Source organism: Panulirus ornatus, chromosome 33 (genome assembly GCF_036320965.1).
Source record: "Panulirus ornatus isolate Po-2019 chromosome 33, ASM3632096v1, whole genome shotgun sequence".
Classification (NCBI taxonomy): Eukaryota; Metazoa; Arthropoda; class Malacostraca; order Decapoda; family Palinuridae; genus Panulirus; species Panulirus ornatus.
The window spans coordinates 20,133,296-20,155,152 of NC_092256.1; the positions used below are offsets into that span (position 1 = coordinate 20,133,296).

General features: G+C 39.8%; 1 protein-coding gene across 5 annotated transcripts in view; it reads right to left on the reverse strand.

Annotated features, from left to right (window-relative positions):
• The window catches only part of LOC139759554 (glycine receptor subunit alpha-2-like), a 269,976-nt gene that overhangs the window by 180,866 nt on the left and 67,253 nt on the right, over positions 1–21,857 (reverse strand). The window contains exon 1 of one of the 5 annotated variants that reach the window (XM_071681821.1): positions 2,996–3,129. The exons of the other annotated variants lie outside the window; for them this stretch is intronic. The gene's annotated coding sequence lies outside the window, so the exon portion shown is untranslated. Of the gene's footprint in view, positions 1–2,995; positions 3,130–21,857 lie in introns of those variants that run through there. 5 annotated transcript variants of the gene reach the window in all.

Here is a 21,857-nt window from a genome sequence, read left to right on the forward strand (position 1 = left end):
TTTGTATGTTTACATGTGTTTGTGTCTATCTGTAAATGCATTCACAACTCAGAATTAGATTACACGGAATTTCTGGTCAATCGATTGGCGGTGACGGGATTTAACAGCATTACAGTTTGGTATTGTCCAAAATCAAAACTTGCAAATGTTACTCAGCGGTTCATAGTTTGTTATGAAATGCAGCAAGAGTCACAGCGTTGAAAAGATCTCATGGGACTTGTGGAGCAATTCATGTTCTAGGAAGCATTAGAGCAAAGCGTTTATTCAATTTGAACAAATAAGGAACCCTATTACTTAAACGCTCCTCAAAACATAATTCCTAGTTTGATTTCCAAAATTTGGGCCTCAAAAACGTGCGAGAAACTTACTTGAAATCCCTGATCCATAAGGCCAGCACTGATATTACTCCAGCTTGTTCAGGGGAAGGATTCAAGCTCAAACACATCTAGCTGCAAAGTGGCTGCATATGTGGGCTCGTCTCCTCTGAGGCGAGCAACGGAATATAAGGTAGGGATGAAATAGAATCCTTAACTCCAGGGAGCAGACCGTGATAAGGATGAAGGAGAATCAGCAGGAGGGAAAAACATCGCCTCGTATCTTCCATCAAAGTGAGAGTCAATTTATCAAGGAGCACGAGTTACTGGGCAAGTTTGGTCAAAGGGAGCGTTGCAAATAGGATGCTGGTGTCCTCGTGCCATCCTCAGCCAAAACCAGGGGAAAGAAATTGGACAACAACGTCTGGCGAGGAAGGATTGTGGACTCACAGCTCACTCCTACCAACTCCGTCCACCAGAACCCAACGTAAAAACCAAGCGACAGTTTTGTGAACAAGGACTGGTTTTTTGGAAAATGATCAGCAACCTTAGAGAAAGGAAAGGATGAGCGGGAATCCCTGCTTCTTAAATGCAAAATCGTCCTATACGTATTTATCATCTAGACAGTTTTTCCTTATATGATATCTACTTTTTTTCCCGAATATGGATCCCTATAGTCTGGCGATATATTGTTAAAGTGAGGAAGAGGAGGAGCGAGGCCAGCCAGCAAGAAGCCCGCGTGTCACAGAGGCGTCGGAGTGCCAGACAAGCGTTAATTGGTGCCTTCTCACTAGCATGGCCGTGCTGCAGATGCCTCCCGCCTCTCCCAAAACAGGTCTCCAAGAGGAATGAAAAGTGAGTGGACAACCAGACTTCGTCGAGAGAGAGAGAGAGAGAGAGAGAGAGAGAGAGAGAGAGAGAGAGAGAGAGAGAAATCAAGTTGAGTGAGGTGTGCGAGAGAGAGAGAGAGGTTCGTGGCGGACTGCAGCAAAGACATCAGAGAGTCATTCTCTATTTCAAATTCACGATGTATCATCAAGTGTACGACGAGAAATATTCTTCATGTTAGGTTTTGGTAGCAAGACTATTCAAGAACCATCCGAAATTTTTTCAATCTTAGAATGAATGTTACGAAAGGAATAACCTAGATTTTCTGTCCCTGTTTTGAATCAGTTTCTCATAATCAGTGTCAAAAACGAAAAGGTCAGGCCCGAGGTGTTTTCTCAACGACGGAAAAAGACTTAAACAAAATCCGCACATGTTTTACATTACAAGATTTCAGTGGTATAGGGAAGGTTACACTGATAAAAGTGCTGGGCTTTCATAGACTAGGGGTGAAGAATATTTCCCCTATACATTTTCAAAGGTAATAAAAGATCAGGGTTTTTATATATATATATATATATATATATATATATATATATATATATATATATATATATACAGTACTCTTACTGTGTTGTGTATATGTTATCTTGTGCTATCATCGTTGTGCTCTTTCCGGGGACATATAACCTCCATGACATTCAGGGAAAGCCGGTGTGACCACTGTAAATGATCGCCAGCCCAGTGGAGTGCTGGGATATTGCAACAGATTACACCCTCAGTTATCATGTCCACAAGAGCACCACTGTCCTGGGCTGCGGCGTGAACAGCTTTTCCATCTCTGTGGCTCTGGGTGAGGATGTGTTCCTCTCAACAATGATATATTGTGGTTTGTATATCTCGCATGTTTCACCCCTAGTGTATGATCACTGCCAGGAATCATAAAGAAAGTGTGTGTCTATTATAAAGAAGCTTTGAGTGAAAAAGTAAGGGAAATCCAGAGTTTCTAAAGCGATAACTGCTGCGTGGAGAACACTAGAAGGGTCACGAGATGATTAAGAGGTGACTGACTTTAAGAGAAGACATGTCCTAGTGTGAGGGAAGTACTATGGACACATGGTGGAATTTCTTCTACCACATCTAATTCAACCACCATAAAAGTATATAAACCATAAATGATGAAATACTATCGTTTACTCTAAATATCTACGATGAATTTCAATCAGTTCTATATCAAAACATCCCATCCAAGACCTACATTCAGATTCCCGTCCTCAGTTTGACGCTCAAATTTCCATCTACTTATAAACGATGTACAGATTCATCGAGTATTTTATATTTCACATCTTCAAAGCGGTATATTCGCGAATTAATGACACCAAACAAAGTACGACTGTCTGACAAAAGAATGGCTCTACCGCCTGTTACACGGTTAACCAAGCAAACAAAAGTGAAAGTCATTCTTTTGTGTGTCATGTGTGGGTATGTACGTATGTATACAAGGTGCCGAGTTAGCGTTTGGACAGTTCAATTTAGATAATAAAAGAAACAAAGAAAAAAGAATCAAAGCGGTTCGGATTAACATGATCAGCTAATTAAATTAACTGGCAAAAACATGCTTAACACAAACAGCCTGAATCACACACAGAGAGAACTAGTCAAATTTAATCACTGGTTGGCCAAACATACCGAATACAGTCTCGAAACTTACCAATGAACGATTAATCATCAATGCTAGACGCTTATACGTGACTCACAACCAAGTATAGATGACAAAAGTAATCAGAACTAATATAAAATTCTAAGAATATAACTTATAGAATATAATACACACGATGATACAATACGACACGTACCTGCGTTAAAAAAAATACACCTTTCCAAACCGAGTGTTATATCCACCAATTTTTTCCGGTATCGCACGTGTTCCTTTACGTCAAGCAGCGAGACAACCCCGTGTTACCAGGCCCAGGTGTGAGGACCTACTGGCCAGAAGTGGAGAGAATGGCAACGTATATTCGACGATTGCTGTCACGTGCATAGTTCCAAACGACTCAGTAGGGTGGTTTGGTAATCGCTCGGGTAGCGCGAACACTGTGTCTATGGTGCTCTGAAGCGTATCCGAAACGTTATTTCGTTTTGGGTGGTGTTCGACTCCACACTTAAACGAACTAAAACGATGAAACGTTTGGGTTATATTCATGCAGACGAGAAAACATTCTTGGGTTGAATATATATATATATATATATATATATATATATATATATATATATATATAGACCGAAATATAATTCCAGCTCTACATCATTGCATCGCACACATAACACAGTTCAACTTGACTTTGAAGCAGATTCGGGGTATTGAAAAGGATCGACTTAACACGACGCAGAATTTGCTGAAATGTTTGTTCGAACGACTGAAAAAAAAAACAACAGAAAACATAAGTGATTTTTATTACAGAAATTGACAGGGGAAACAAATTTCATAGCTGTGACTGGTGGTCGTCTATTGTTTCGAAGGAACCAATACTTTTTTCTTATATCTTTGTGGATAAATTCCTTCAGGAGACAACTTCCATTAAAGGTGTAATTGCCTTAATTTCCAAAGAAATCTTAGAATGATTAGAGCAAATATTAATCTCACGTTATATCAATGACCGTGATGGTGCGCGCACACACACGCACACACACATACACACGCAAACGAAATGAACAACAATCAAACCAGTGGCATAACGGAATTCAAACTTATGAAAATGGAATGTATATCATTCACATCTATGGTTCACTACGTTCAATGGAAACGGACGAGTTCATGTTTGGGAGGAGCAATATCACTGTGAACGTAAAAGGACCTTTTTCTCTGAAGGATAATATTAAAGTCCACATAAACTTGTATCCTTATTATAAGTGAAGATTTCGAGAAAACAAGTGTCTGAAGTAATGTTTAAATTGTCGAATCAAATCTATCTTCTTATCAAGCTTCATTTATCTATGAAAAAGGGTGATAGATCTGCTACCACAATGTGTTCTGAGTGCTTAAGAGATAAAACCTATCCACGTTTCATTATTGCGTCGTTGCCAGCATTTCACTTTCATTTTTTTTTTTTCATGTTGAAGGTCAGTAAAGGCAATTATTTCAGGTGTAGCATTGCAGTGGTTTTACAACAACGAACACAGTTTGCCCGAGTATATCATATCGTAACGTAAACTAGAACTATTGTATGAGGAGGGTAAGTGATTGGGTTTTGAACCATAGTTCAGCGACCACTCGTAGGAACTGAACTCATCTGTCCGACTTTTCGATTCCAACGAATACTTCCCTCACTGTTATTACATATATCAGTAGTCATGTAATGGGGTAAAGAAGTTTCCCGACGCCTTCTGGAAATGATAATAAAGTGGAGCTTGGTGCATTCCTGGGTAGAAATGTCATAAGTGATGTTTGAATGGTCGCGGACGAACGTCTGATCAAAGCAGTACCGAGCACTGTCCCGAACGGGGGAGGAGGCGGAGAAAGAGGCGGAGGTGGCAGCAGAAGGGTCGGTACAGTCTCGACTAGCCGCTCATGGGGTTTCCAAAGTTTAGGTATGTCACAGAAATTTGCTCCACGGCTGATCATGTCGGGTGTAAGGGCAGTCAGCGTGCGTGTGGTGGTGTCGAAGCTACCAGAGCGCAAGGAAGCTTATACTTGATTCATGGATCTGTAGGCATAATAGGAACTTTCATGAAGCCACCAACAAAGGATGAATGGCTGGCATTTATGCTGTGCAACGGCCTCTTGATATTCAGAGTCTTCTCTTCGCGCTTGGCTCGAGTTACACGCTCGTCAGAGGATGCTTCATGCTTCAGTTTTAACTCTTTTTGAACAAGTCGATACAAAAGATCAAAATTCTATGCAAGACCGTGGCCGGGGAAATTCATAAAGTTATCCCGAAGACAAATGGATGTCTCCCAAAGGGGGTCTGTTTACAACAACATGTAAGCCATCTCTAACGTGTGCATTGTCCCTTGACAATACGACCGCCGAATCCTCTCTCTTTCACGGGGTAAACAATGGAGTCTTTCGTCTTGAATTCTGCAGTAGAGGAAGGCTTATCTTCCCTGGATAATTAATCACGTAATGAAAGTCTCTCACCCGGTGTTACCATTAGATCACGAGTCAAGATTCGTACGTGGCGATCGGCTCCATTTTTTTTTTTTTTCGTAAGTCGATTGCTTCTAAACGTGGTACATTGCTCACTTCCATTTCATAATCTAGTTTTAATGAAAGATAGATCGATTTAATGACTGTACTCAAAATCCCATTGCTTTATCATGTTACACGTAAGACTTCGCACTTCTTTTTAACGTGAATTCAGCAAGGAATTGCGGCGTATTCATCTCAGATTGGTGAACCAGACCTGAGCCTATTTCACGGTGCAGAAACAATTGACTATAGCCTACTCTTAGGTATTGGATGCCTACAGACCTGCATAGTAAGGATGGAGGGACTACATCGTAAGCTTCTTACGAGACAGGGCAATGCTAGCGTCTTCCTTGCTCGCCCTCCCTTCCTCACTGTATCACGATCTCTTAATTGCCTCTCTTTGCCTCTCACTCACATCCTTGCTTCGCATGCTCTCTCTTATACTCTTTCTCTTGCAACTGGATCTTGATTTTCCAGCACCGTCCTCCCTCCTTTCTCATAACTTTTACCGTTTTTCTATTATCTTCCGTCAAGGCCTCCCCGTTTCCCTTCCCAGGGTCGTGTCTTATCAATTGCACATTTTCCCCTGACATATTTATCATACCCAACTAATCTCCTTAACGTATTCGTGTACCTACCAGCCTCTCTAGCTGGTGGTGTCTTCTCTCCCAGACACCACCTCAGAGAGATATTGTAAGAAAAGCACGTAAGGACATAAGTAGGTGTGTAAGTAAGTGTGTAGGTTTGTAGGTTAGTTGGTAACAAGAAGTAAAGGTCGAAATATAAGGTAAAGGCAAGGTAGATACGCAGATAAGAAGGTTGTTTAACAAGGAAGTAAATACAATGAAAAAAAGATAGAGCCTAGATCCAGACTGATGGTTAACTGTATCACCACAATAGGATTGGAATGGCATGTATATAGGTGAGAAGTAGAGTGGGATATAGTAGACAGACTGTTAGATATTTTGTTGCTGTAAGAGGAGATGAACACAATTCTTTCACTTCTTGAGTCTGATTATAATTATTTCTCAAACTGTTCATCTTTAGTACCATTTCTTCACCCAGATGCTTTTATCGGTAATGAATTATTCTCCAATCTTTAGAAAAAGATACTTAAAAAAACTAGCGCTAGAAATACTGTGTATAAAAACCTACAAGTAGGCGTAATCAAGGCATCCATTCAGAATCCAGAACTCTAAAGAAAAATGTTTGAACACTATAAGCAACACATCAGAAAAATGTAGGTCCTTTCCCATTGCCAGCCTGTAGGGTTAGGAGTGACGGCCCCAGAACTGGGGACGTGATTTCTCCCTAAAAAAGATGTAGCGTGGGAATGAAACTCGAGTTGATGAACACATAACTGTAGTTAACTTTTAGAGTTAACGTTTTATCCAAGACCTGCCGTTGTATTTTCAATCTCTAACGTTGTTAGAAGACCAGCGCAACACGTAGGATTTCATTTATGATAATATAACAAAAAGAAAAAGGTACTGTGATATCCTATGTCATAAAGGATCTCCCCCACGTGCCATGTTATGAAATATGACCAGAAACATTTTCTTTTCGTGAGAAATATTTTTACCACCCTTTTTTTCAGTTCGGGTTTGATACTGGCCTCCCGGGTTTTGGGAAGATCGCTTATCAGCCCTAGGCCCAGGTGTACAGAACCAAGTTACACTCATGTGCGCGACCATCACTACCCTAAGCCTGGCTCTCCTGCCTCTGGCCTTGGCTGGAAAGATTCCAGCCTCGCTTATTACCACAAGGCCTTAATAACGGAGACTAACATCAGTCACAAGCTAATACTTGTAGTATTATTCTTCCTCCTAAAGTATTGGACCTCCGTAAATTTCATTGGGTAGCAGATAAGTCATCCTCGATAATGGACGTGGACATATATATCGTAAAGAATGACCTTTCTATTCAAGCGTATTTCTTAACTTCTGCATTACAGTTTAATGGAGTGAGTGGACATCTTTCCAGGAACTGCATCACGAGTGTCCTGAATCGCACGAAAGAGAAACTCAGAATAGCTCTTATCACCGACATTCATCTTCAGATTTATTTTGCAGACTGGGAAACTTACAGCCCCCGTTATGCCCTGACAACGCAAGACCGCTTTTGTGAATTTCACATGGCAATTCACATACTCGCATGCGTTTCTTTTGTTGGCCAGAAAAGTAATATATCTCTAAAACTTTGGTTCTCACATTTACAGAATATTATCATGTAGCTGATGTTGTAATTATGGTTCGTCCCTTCTATATTCTAAATCTGATTATACCCTGCTTTATCTTGATGCCTCATTATGAACAAAAGTGTTTGGATGAATGCCCTTTAGGTTTTTGGCCTTCACTTCATCTTAAGATATTTTGACGAGACAATAACAAACTCTGCTGTAAGCCCATATATTTTGTGCAATACTGAAAATCACAGACTGCCAGACCGCGTAAGATTAGTTGCGAACTCTCACTGTGTCTGGGACAAAAAGAAATTATACAAAACATGCTTCAGTAAAATACAGTGCAGTCCTTCATCGCTCACTCGTGTAAACGAGGCACTTCCTCCCTTTAGTGGACAAATAATTTAGACAATAAAGTGTTCTGGTCACGTCCCGCCGCAGAGCCATGTGGATAAGCACCCCGATATGAAAAGACAATCGTCAGGTAATGTTGAATGTCACTCTGCCTTCACAAGACGGATACCGAAGTCAGATTCACGCCAAGACAGAGGTGTCAAGGTAAAAAAAAGATAAAGCATCAAGAGTCGCGAATTTGTTCTTAAGTAGTTTCGACAGTGTCTTCTTATCATCCTGAAAAGACTGTCAAAATTAGTCGAAAAATTGTTCTTGTTAACTTTTACCCATTTGTCGTATGGATAACGCTCATACGAAAGTTCAGTACAGAACCTTGATGCATTACTATGAAGAAGATATTTCATTTGATAAATGGAAAGAAGAAAGTGAAAATAATGAACGTAGATGATGCATGCTTAAGTGAGAGAGAGAGAGAGAGAGAGAGAGAGAGAGAGAGAGAATTTATATGAAGATATGTACGTGGTTCATACATATACCTTCACGGAAATATGAAAGCGATGATGATAATCGAGCTCTATTTTGAAACTGGAACAAGAATGAGGAAAATACACGTAGTTAGTACTCGGAAAATATATTACTGAATCATTCCTAAATGGGATGGGAAAAAAATATCCCCCCCCCAAAAAAAAATTGAACATATGAGAAATTATAGACTTTATGTCATGAAGAGTGTGTGGAAGACATTTTGATACTGAAGCTAATCTTTCTCATTGAAAAGACAACGCAATGGTAGAGTTAGATTCTGTTAGGCCAGATGTTAATTTTATAACATCAGTGAACCAGTCTGGATGGCTTTTAGTTAAACCCACTGATCCACCGAGACTATCCAAACCGTGTTGTTATTTTTGCATGAATATTTTACCATGGGTGGAGAGGCAATTTTTGTCAAATGTTTATTGTAAATATTTGAGTTTCTTTCGATGGATATTAAAAACCTACAGTGATCTCATGTTTTATTCAACACCCAAAGAGTCTTTTGCCAATGTCCAATAAAGCTTTTCACGCTGCCTCGGGACTGTACTAATAGTAAATAACAACAATGAAACATGAAGCAGGAAAAACTCTACGAAAGGATCACCAGTTTCATACGCAACTTAATACGCCGGGGTTTTATTAGTTCCGGATCAGATCAGATGTAGCGATGTTTAACTTATTTTCTATTTTACAGAGTCTTATTTCATATGTTATTCTTCTAAAGTTCAAGACCGTTCTGCATAGAGGTTTGTTATGCTTTCCCAAGGTAACCCAACAAAATTGGCAAATACGAATGTGTAAAAAATAAAATAGAGAATCTTTCTTTCAGCCTGCCATTAATTCAAATGATTTTGTATATATATATATATATATATATATATATATATATATATATATATATATATATATATATATTCAAGATACAATTTTTGTTTTATCTTCATCTCCCATCTTCAATGTTATTTTCTGTACCTCTTTGTAATTTTCTTATCACTGTTCCATAAGTTTAGCGCAATCATAACACTTCTCATCTTGATGGAATCGACCACAAAACTTAGAAGGGGTTCTCGAACCGAAGGAGGTCTTTGCGAAACAAATACTGAAAATATATAAAATCAAACGAATTTATCTGGTCATTTGCCACTGCAAGAATTGGTACAGATATCAAACCAAAATGTCTTTTGATCGTAAATTAGAAAATAAGACACTTTCGTAAATCTGTTTTTGAGAGTGTAAAGGTTGCATCACATAATGCGCCAGAGAGGATGTGATATACCTGGTTTCATATCATATTACATTATATATTAATCTAAATCATTTTTTTTTTCTAAATAGCTTTGCGCAACGTTACAATATTGCACGAAAATCGTTCGTTCATTAAACCTGCGTTGAATTACTTTGGCAAAGCACCACCATAATATATCAAGATCAACCACTGTTAGCAGATCGTGGAGAACTGGATAATTTCACCATTCGTTTCAGGATATGGCAAGAGCAGCGTGAAAGAGGTCCTAGGATTATATATATATATATATATATATATATATATATATATATATATATATATATATATATATATATATATATATATATATATATATATATATGATGGTTTACTTTATGTCCTTGTGCTTCAATATGAATTAATCCTCTTTCGCAGTCTGACACGGAGAAACTTTCACAGTGGTAGGAATCAAAGACTCTGTTAAGTCTGGTAAATTCTCCTAGTCGCCGGTTCGAGCCCACAGTGGCAAATCGGGAGGCCAGAGCGTTGGCGAGGAGAAATCCATCTCATCCGCTAGGCCTAACGCCTTCAATTTACAAACCAACAATATTTGCCTTCACAGCATCGACCTGTTAAAATGAAGGTGGGGTGATCCTGACGACCTGTTAAAGTTGAAGTTATCGAGTCAAACTCAAGGATATGAAGGCCATATTTGCCTCGTGAAGCACTGAAGTCATGTGAAAGGACATAATTAAGACCTTGATGTGCAGTATCGAATGAAGGTGGACTGAATTTCAAGGATGAACCTTGCTTTATGACTGAATGAATGCTCTAACCATGCGTATGTTTATCTAAAGACTCGTATTAGACTGGTAAGCGTTCTAGTGAAATCAGAATATTCCATGGCATAAAGAGCATGAGAGTGAACAGCTGCATTATAAACCATATGAAATAGCTCTCCCTCGAACGTTGTACATGATGAAGCCACGAGTCAGTTTTGTACTTCATTTTCAGAAGCTTTGCTTAAGAAACGGGATATGATTTTTCCTTTTGATGCCGATATCAAATAGATGCATGTTCTTATTTTGAAAGGTAAGGAGGAAGTGAAAAGCAAATAAATAAAGTTATAACATGTAATCTGACGAAGTTGTTGATAGAGAGGATACAGAAAGCAATGATTACTTATAAGTTCATTTATCTTACTAGACATATCGTATGTACAGCTGAATGAATGATTTATATTCAACGTCTCTGAAACGTCCATGCATGTACACTAAGTAATTCTTATTTTGCCAAGATGTCAAAGAAACACAACTTCTTTATTAACTACATTATGCTTGTTAGAAGCCCGTAGCTCTTCATGATTCGGTGACCGAGACGGAGTTTCAAAAGCTTTCAAACATTTCCACGGGGGCTTTGCTCAGTCTAATTCTGAACATGTTTTGAGAGCGCACACTAACTTTATCATCACATACAAATCTCCCAGTCCATAGAATATTCCTCTGCTATGATTATGTTCTTTTTTTTTCTGCCATTGAAAGCGGTATTTTAGGCCATCATTTACTTCAAATATTTTTTTTCTCGAGACTTTCAGTACGATAAGCAAGATGACTTCTTATCTCTTGTCCTCAGTGATTAAAGTCATCGTACTTGGAAAGTTAAGTCATCGTACTCACAAGAGGTTAAGGTTTCATACCCAAGGGGTTATGTTCTCGAACTCGACATGGTCAAGTTGTCAAACTCATGAGGTTTACCAAAGAAAAGAAAAAAAAAAAAAAAAGCGGCCGACATCCATTCCGCAAATCATCATTGACAATAGGTGGCATACGATATCCTTCACAAACACCACCTGTTGTTCAAGGACCCAACATCTGGTCCTCTTCAGTGCGCAGTACACCGTTAAACAGTTTTACTCGCCTCCAACGTTTCCTCTATGGAGAAAAAAAAAAATACTGTCGAAAGGAGAATACATATATATGTGCGGCGATTCTAAATTCATTTTGCTCTTGAGCACGACGGGCGAGACATTGAAGCACGACAATACTACCGTCGAGTATGATAGCCTTGATACGATTCGGATCAAATGTTTCGCATCTATATACCCAGCAACTCAAAGTTCAGTGAATCATTTGGTGGGTAAGCTGCTGCGAGTTGAATGAACCCCATGGTAAGGTAGCTGTAGATATAGTAAACAACTACACGAAGCAGCTTCTGGTCAGACCGAACCACTTGTTAAAAGCAGACTCCCTTTCAAAGAAACACTTGGAGGTGGAATTATATGTTGCGTGAGCCGCTTGGTGAAGAGACTCTCTGGTTTGTTACTATTCAATTAAAGTAACCCATGAATGAAATAAACTCTGTGGTTAAGCACTTTGTGCAACAGGTCTGATCCGGGTGAACCACCTGTTGATTCAGTTCCATACAATAAGAACCACTTGGCGAAGCATCTCAGAGATGACTATCCACCTAGATCTGGATTAAATCAATGAATCAGTTTCTTTCATACTACCCATAATAAATTGTCCTCAACATAACATGAAATGCAAGTCCCACAAATAATTTCATATATATATATATATATATATATATATATATATATATATATATATATATATATATATATATATATGTATATATATATATATATATATATATATATATATATATATATATATATATATATATATATATATATATATATAAAGAAAGTCTACTCACTTCCCATCATAGCTGGACCATGATCCACGATTCGAACCTGTCTTTACTCTTATCCTACGACTAAGACATGTGTATTTGGCGAGTACAAGATATTGAAACAGTTAATTGAAGTCAAATATGATGTTAAAATCTACCGAAGCGTCAGGAAATTTTTCCGTAACGTCTCCATTTAACTTTTACGCCTCCTAGCATCCATCAGTCTCCTCGCTCCATTAGATGAAATTAACGAGCACGAAAAAGCCACCAGTGATAAATTAGGCTTTGGCGTCCCACTCAGCTTCAGGGAAACCAGGTGACCTTTCAGAAGATTCAAAGGGGCGGTAATTAGCGTCCTTTAATCAGAAGGAATCATTAAAAAAGAAGATTATGAGATATTTACAAGGCAAGGCCTCCGAGCCCCTGGTTCAGAGAAATGATGTTTGTGATATTTCCAAGAAACGTTTAATGCCTAAGTAAAGTCCATCATATTTTAGGCATTTATGGGGTGTATATTTATGGCACTACACGTTCTGTAACCACCACTGTGCGATTCAGAGGATACTTTAGATGGTGAGAGCATAATCCTGAAGACTTTTTCATCGATCAAACCCTAGAGGTAGATAAACAGCTGGACTGACTATGGACCGAATGCCGTAACCAGGATTCGAACCTATGCACTCGACCCTTGGCCACCCGCGAGTGCGTCATGGTCAGGAACTCGTGACGAAACCGACCGCTTCGTTCACATATATCAATACTGCATTGAAAGATTCATTAATCGAGGATCATCATCAATTTGATAGGTACTGAACTACAGTTAATCCAGTGTGGTATGAGGAAATTACTAAGAGACTCAGTCTCTTCCTGATGTTAGTGGTGATAACCATTAGATCTGGTCTTCTTACGTACGCAGGTACCTGGGTATGCTAGAGCCTATTACACATGACCAATGCTGATCAGGGTGAGCGTACTACCTCATGCAAAATCTAAATTGGATAAATCATTGACCGAAAACTGAATTCTTTCTCTCCTATCCTCAATTCAGAATGATATCATCTTGCCTGAACTCCCTCAGGTAAGACTAGGTTTGAGCGCATTGCTCCAATTCGTAAACCAAGTGATCCCCATTTAGTTTAGCGATCAATTCTGGTTTACTATTATATAAAATGAAGAGCGTGAGGTAACGGCATTTGGTACACTTGGGCCAAAATATGTCTGTGAATTCACATTCTCCTGTTGGTGGTTATCCTCTACTGCATGTCTCTCACACTCAACCAGCTGCTTTTAATGACCAATTAAACAGGTATCAGAGTAATACATCCCCACTTTTACATTACCTAAGCTTATCAATACGCCATAATAGCCTGATGAGGAAAAGAATGACTATAGATACAGTGATTAGCAAAGCAGCCCCTTTTGTGTATCATCTGCCCGAACATAAGACCAGACTAATTACGTTCGGCTGGGCTTGTAATAATTTCGATATTCAAAACATCTATTGACACAGCGAGTGGTAAACACAGTCTATTTACATACATCATGGAAACTTTGCATATTGGTATGAAAATCATTATCTAGATGAGTTGTTTTTGAAAAGTAAATCAACAGACTCAATAACGGTAAGTGAAGTCATGTTTACATTTTGTTCGTGAATTCAAATCTTATTTTTGCTTGTTTGTTCGTTTCTTTCTAAAACGCTTATAGATTTGTTCAATTTTTGAGAACGAATATCCTAAAGGTGAAATATTCCTCTGCCCCTGTTTATAATGGAAATCGGTGGTATTTTTCCAGCACAAAGTTTATGTGACACGCCTCTCAAAAACTATAAAGTTTATACAAATCATCTGAATTAGGTAATCCAAAACCACTCCGCTGTTTACCTTGATTATTGATTTACCTCATGTAATAAGGGGGAAGGAAAGAAACTCCGTCGCCGTATGCAAGAAAGTGATAATCCTAACGATTACTCTGAATTGTACGTAAAGCATATTCCAGTGTACAATATGTAGGCGTTATTATCAGTGTACATGATGATGTATGGATGATACCTAAACTCTCGTGTTTATCTTTTACTAGTCAGTGTTTGATCGTAACGGGTTATTACTTTCTGAATAAGCTGCAGGAGGCATGAATTTAATGGTCTTTCAATGATACGGTAAGAGTGTATATTGGAAATACACCCGTAAGAATAAGTATTCACAGCTTTAAAACGCAGACTAAATAGTTGTTAGTCCATGTGTCCTTTAAACCACTGAGAAAGAGGCTATAAAGACCAGACTTTTGTGAGGAGATGGACCTGTTGCGTACAGAAGATCGATGACTACCCCATCAGTTGTATTCAGGTTTCGTGGGGACAAAGCGAACGCGACGGGGAGTAAGAGAAGCCATCGAGACGAAGCTGAACGGAGTCCTGGTACAGAGGCAGGTATGTTACAGGTAGGTAAACAAGAGAAGCCTGGGAGGAGTGCTTCGATAAAGAATAAAAGGCACGCCTAAGCGTCTCTAAATCTATATGGAGCGATGATGATGTTCCCCCACTAGTGTTCAGTAGGAGATAGTGAATGCTGAGTGGCAATGCCTTTTATTTGCCTCAGTTCGGACTACTTTTACACCATGATTATATAGAGTTTACCCATACCACGCCATACCGGAAGGTAGATACGTCCACACAACATGTTCAGCTCCACACTGCTCTCACACCACACAAATATTCGTGCAAATATATGAACGAGACATCTTGCACCTTCACCAGGCTTTTCTGTACGACAGACAATATAGTGCGAGAGGTGCCCAGCTTGTATGACAGTGCTACTGGATGATGTGGGACATCCTCCCGGGCTGGGGGACCCACCGGGACAGTATACACTCAGAGACGCAGTACTATGCATGTTATGTATCGAAGGTTTATGGTTGTTGGTATTATGACGAAGGTGTCCGATTAGTTGTTGTTAATGAAGCGTTTTGATCTTATATTAAGAAAAACACCAAAGACTAGAGGTATAGATTCTGGAAAATCGGGAATATTGATGCTGTTTTATGCACCGAAACTGTATTTCGCGAATATCAGTACTACTTAGAGAGAGAGAGAGAGAGAGAGAGAGAGAGAGAGAGAGAGAGAGAGAGAGAGAGAGAGCTCCTCACTGCACGACTTCCTTCACTTAGCAAACGGACAACACAATCGCATAACAGAAGCAGGGGAGCATCTGCCACTAATCTAGGAGAGACCCTGGACGCGCCACACAAGCTTCCCTTCCCTCTCCATTAGCTGCCGTTCCCACAGCCTACAATACCCACAGCAAAGCCCAGACCACTGTGTCTGGAACGCTTCCAACTACTCCTGTTCAGTCCTGAATGATCGAGAGCATTAGCTCAGTATATCTGGAACGCCGAGTAATTAGTCCAGCCTTATGTAATACCCTAAAGGATTCCAGTACGTTTCCATCGCTAAGAACTGCTCTACCATTGAATAATTCATCAATAATTTCATGATTGATCGGAAAGATTTAGCCATTCTAACCCTTGTAAAATCAGTTTTAGTTCATTTACCTAAGGTACAATTCTTTACGATTCCTCCCTTTGTCTTTAAACATTAAAATCTGATTTTGTCTCATGAATGACCGTATCTTATACACAGTTTGCTCCAGATAACCCAGCTCTTAATTCTAAGAAGCATTTCATTACAATCCAACGTCCTTACCATGGCACCAGAGTTTCTACTCCCAGGACACAAACTGGCTCACACATCAACGAGTCAATAAACTAGTTTGCCACAGTTCCTGCACGTCCAGAGGATAATAGCCAAAGCCTATTGTGTAGTTGTGGATCCATAACCTTCTGAAAGACCAAAGCCAGGCCTTCTATACATAACACCCGACTATATATACACCAAATCTTTGCCTTACGTCGAAAACACCGTGCAAATCTTACCACTTTTTTTTTATAACGCCACAACCCTGTACTTCGATTAATATCGATTGTTCATTATCTCATACTTTGTATCCAATTAATAGGTTTTCCTTACGTTGTTTATATGTGTATATAAACGTCGTATCATCCCCTTTACGTTCAAGAGAAGCAACAACATGTTCGACATCACATACATAACGGTGGAATTTGTAGGACACAATTACTCGACAAGGGCTAACATAACAACGTCGCCAACAGGAGAACCTGCTTGAACAAAGATCCAACATGCGCAACAGTCCTTCCCAGAATAGCGAGTCCATGTAATCACCTCAGAGACACCAGTTTGGTATCTATCCGTAAATCACTTTGTCAGAAAAAAAGAAATATTCTATACCTTGATTAAAACACCATTTTTCGTATCCCTGTATACTGTACGAGAGTATACACTAATATATATATATATATATATATATATATATATATATATATATATATATATATATATATATATATATATATATATATATATAATCAGCAGGATACACTCTTCGAGATCTCAAGGTTTGAAATAGTGGCCTCCGATGAGCTAGCTCTCCGCACCCCGCCCATCACCACTGAAGTGTTCACCGATCCACTCAACACTTTCTACGCATTTCGAATTCTTTTCTTTTTGCCCCTCCCCGTCTTACCCTCACCCCTTCGTGAACCCTCGGTCTTTGGTTGTATCACAGACTGGAGAGAAAGTTTCACGATAGGGATATCAGAATGGTTTATGGTGTGGATTTAAACTCCATCCTGGAGTTAAAAAAATCTGGTATTGGTGTATGCACTTCGAAGTGCACCCAGCCTTGAACATCAACTTTTGTATGGTGTTAAGGTATGATCACGAGATATGTTTACCTAAACGCAACTCTCACGTTGTATATAAAACTCAGTTAAAACCAAATAAGACCACTTCGTAAAAGTTTTCTAATGAAATGAAAATGGGAAACAACGTATATATTCAAAAGGTTAGAGGCCTTGATCGAACGAACATTCATCTTAAGAGCGTTGATTTACAACCAAGTCTTCTGAGAAACCTGGGTAAAAGAACACTTCAGGTGGACATCTGGCAAACGAGATACATTTTCCCAGACTTTAATTCCCATTAGATCCCATCACCCAAAGAAATTACATACGATACTTCCTGTGAAAGTGCCACACTTCCATAAGCTGATTCAACTCAATATTTTCCTTTGGCAAGACTTTTCTAAAACACTTGCGAGTATCAAGTCTCTCAGGAACTATTACCCTTCAAACGCCAAGGAAAGAATTCGCACGAGGACCCAACCTTTAAAATAAACTGTCGAACATAAATGAATAGGTGTCGGCCCGCCTCTCTGTTGAGGGAATTAACGAGATGGATAGCAGACAACTCTCTCCCGAGAGGGCAAACCAGTGGAGACCACAAATACACAGAAAAGACAATTGAGATCATGGATATCTATACACGATCATGTCCTTATATTTGCTTATAAGTGGATACGACAAGATACTGCCTTTGGCAGAGCTAGCGCGTAACTCTCACCGTATGAAAATATAAAGTTTGTAAGAAAGAGTTGTAAGAGTTACGTGCTGTCAAGTGTTAGATACAAGGAGGATGTACTGAACCTTTGTGGTTTGAAAACCAGCAGCCCTACCTGTGGAAGATGCAGAAAGAAAGGACGTCAACCTGGGCCAAGGGAGTATAACTTGATAGCCACGGAAATGGTGGCTCTGCACGGCCGTCGCTGACCCTCCCAATCCCCATGTGGGTAATAACGATGATATGCCTAATCGGTGACTAAAGAGAGACAGAGAGAGAACACTACCAAAGCAGGTGAGGCTGCGTGATACTGCTCAGTACATTATCATACGTTTTTTAGATTCTGGTCACTGCGCGGTGGCTACACAGGATTGAAAACTTTGATTACGCCAAGAGTCTGTTTCTGACAGAGATTAGGAGTCAGGTAGCTGTTCCGCCTCGCAGAGTAAGCAAACAGAGGGGTTCAACCCTTTGGACGTAATAAGAAGTTAGGATTGAATAAGAAGGATTTAAATTTCGTTAGGTGTTGAGTACGTGGTTGCATGGCACCCAATGGATTTTTCCGATCATCCGTCTTGTGTAGTTTTGTTAGAATCTGGAGAATAAGAATAACTGAAGTGAATTAAGACTGCAACAATAAGTTACTATGCTATATTTATGGTACAGAGCTTCTGTATAGTGTTGAACTCTTCATTATCTAACGAATCATGAATCGGAGATCGCCTCGAAAGATACGGACTCTGCATCATGCCAGCCATCACTTGGGCAACATCACGCCTTGGCTTGGGCATCGAGACCCCTCAGAGTTCCCTAGTTATATTTACATAGTTGTAGTGAGCTCTTGCCACGTAAACCCATAAGCGACACACAGTTTGAGCGACTGAACATCCTACACGCTACTTACCACGGGGATAGTTAGGGCACCGACTATAAAGAAATGCCCAGGTAGTGTGCCTCCCTCGATGCTTCAGACACGGTTCCTCTTTTCAGAGGCCACTCTGGAAGATCAAAGGCACCCGGGGAGGAAATAAAAAAAAAAGAAGCGGCAAACGGTAGCGAGGGCGAAGTATTGCAGCCAGGTCCCCAGCAACCAAAGGCAGTCATCTGAAGACTGTAAACAGATACCACGAGAGTAGAAAATACAAAGATACTTTCCCTGCAACGTAACCAACGAACAAGACGCGTAAAACACCATCGAAGTCGTTGCGACTATTTCTCCGTTCTCGACGAACGGAGAAAAAGAAATCATTTCTGAAGAAATGGAATGGAAAGTAGATTCTTGTGTATGCAGCACCCAATCAGACGCTGTCGATAAGAAGTAATCATCTGCAGGAGACGATAGTAGTCGACGGTATCTGAAGGAGGCGCTGTAGGTGCTAGATTTCATTACTTCCTGTTCTTTAAAAATGTGCCGTGTGGTTATGTTCTCATTCAGATGATAAATACTTTATTTTTATCTATTCATGATTACCTCAGATTCACTTTCTATAAAGGAGTTCCGGTGCTACCCGGGACCTTTCTAAAGGCTCCTGCAGCCCGAGATTGCGCTGCTTTCAGTAGCAGGGAAATGTAGACTGCTTCAGAGTGAGGAGTTCTATTTGACGACATTGTGCTTGAATAATACCTCTTCAAAAGTGACTTTTCACTCGCAATGTAGTCTCTGGTAGGTAGCGTCCGGTAACACCATGAGGAAGTCATAAAAGCATTCATGTTGATTCCAATGTCAACTAGATATATATATATATATATATATATATATACGAACAAAGTGCATATGAACGCGCACCTTCATAGAACAAACTTTCAGTAGTCAGGATCGAACCCGGGACCCCTGTGCAACGGGCGGGAGCGCTACCGCTTGGCTATGATCGTCCCTATAGTGAAATGACAGTTCGAATACTATGTACTCGAATACCCCTCGTCTAACGTTGGTGAGCAACTGGTTCTACACCGGTCATTTCCCATCAGGCTCACACAGCATATACCTCCGCGTTGTACAATCAGGTTCGGTTATTTATATCATATATATATATATATATATATATATATATATATATATATATATATATATATATATATATATTCATTCTTTTTTTTTCCTCCGCCACTTTTGTAAAGCCTGGCAGCAATAGCTTCTCCTCCCGTTCGTTTACCAAGTATTGTTGACTTCGACGCCTTTGATGTCTCAAAGTAGCGGCGCTAACATGTAGAACCTTGTGAGGAATATTGGAAGACCAGTCAAGTTGGGGAATATTAAAGTTTCTATTACGCAAGTTGAAGATATATTTCCCCTCGTGATCCTGGGTAGCACACAATACTCCTCAGCGGTGCGTAAGGTATCTAGGCAACGCTATTCGATTTGGCAGACAGGACATGATTTTTTTTTATGTTAGCCGAGACGGCACGGGCAGCTGAGGCCGTAATCAAGTCATCCCATCAACACCATATACAAATATAAATACCCTAGCCTGAGCCAGGTACCCATTTAATCGACCAACCCCTAAGGATGGAGGAACAGTTGGGTTGACCGTGGACCGAATGCCGTAAACAGGATTCGGACCTATGTACTCGATCCTGGGTGGCAAGTGAATGCGTCACGGTTAGGAACGCTAACCATTATAGACAAATTTATTTTTCATAAGGACATATTGGTATAACTTAACCTTTGTATTGGCAAGTCTCGTAAATCTAAGGTTAGAATACGTCGGCTACAGATGTCGGAAAGTCCTGACAAAGACGCCATCTTAGTCTGAAGCTGCACGGACGGAGAGCGACCCGTTGTTTAAAGTCGATAACATATTGTATTTGACAAGCTGTCTTAACTTTCTCTCGGGTCTGATTCAGCAGTGTGACATAACGGTGACCGAGTCTACGGCTGAATAGCCCATGAAGTAGTGAATGCAAGATATCTGCCAAACAGTAGAAGTGCAACTGTCTAATTGAAGCATGTGTCAACGTAGGCAGGTGTAGCCTCTGCTAAAGATGATATACACAGTTCATGTGATGGTTGCATAGATGTTGATGTAGGATTAGCATGGCAGGACTTTGCCTTGGAGGAGTATGTTAAGGATGTGAGGCAGACTTTCAACCACGCATGTGAATAGAAAGCGCAACAAAAGCTGGGCCATTCATGCGTTTTTTCCCAGGATATCTTCCAGCCCATTCCCTGTTTGAAGCAAGAGACATTCTTGCTCTATTTTGCATGTAATTTTTTCCCCCATTTTTACCACTGTTCGTCATCTCTGACTTTACGACCACCCGATCTAAAATTTTCCCAGACACGTAATCTGCTCTAATACACCCACATGTTTTAATAATTCTCTTCTCCCGATTCATCACCTCATTCTGAAAACACTAGGCCAAAGATTAAGCATAATTTATTCTAATTTCTTCATTGGAATTTTAAAGGAATTAATTTTCAACGTTTTTAATGAAATGATTGACGAGGGTGACACTGGCATTCACTGCTGCTCATAGATGCGTGAAATCTGGCAAAAAATCACTGGTACGTTACTTTGTGGCGTCACACTCCCACTATCTGATAAACTTGCTTTTGGGTTGCAGAGTAATTTACTAAGTCATTGTGATGGGCGGAGAGTGGGAGAAAATGAAGTAGGGAAGCTACTCTCTCTCATATATATAAATATGATTTAATCTTTATGCTTGTTTACCTTTTCCTCTCGAGTTAGTGATTCAGCGAAATGAAAATATGAATATATTTTAAGGCATATCCAAAATGGCCGTAATACAGAGATCTGAAATCGTGATGGCTTTGTTTGTCCTGATAACCTGTGGGACGATAATTTTCACTTCTCATGACCAAATCTCAGTTCAGCCAATAATGCAATGAACGGGATAAATGACTGTGATAAAGGATAACGCGACCATTTATTCTCTGATGCAGACCTCGTCGAAGTAGCGCACTGAGTAACGTCATACATGTAAATTCTACGAAGCATTTCACATGGCCGTGTGAATATGATGCGCTCTTACTCGTGATGGTGACGCCTAGTCGATCCTATCCCCAGAAAGCCAAGGTCGATATATCATTCCATGTCAACCAAGTG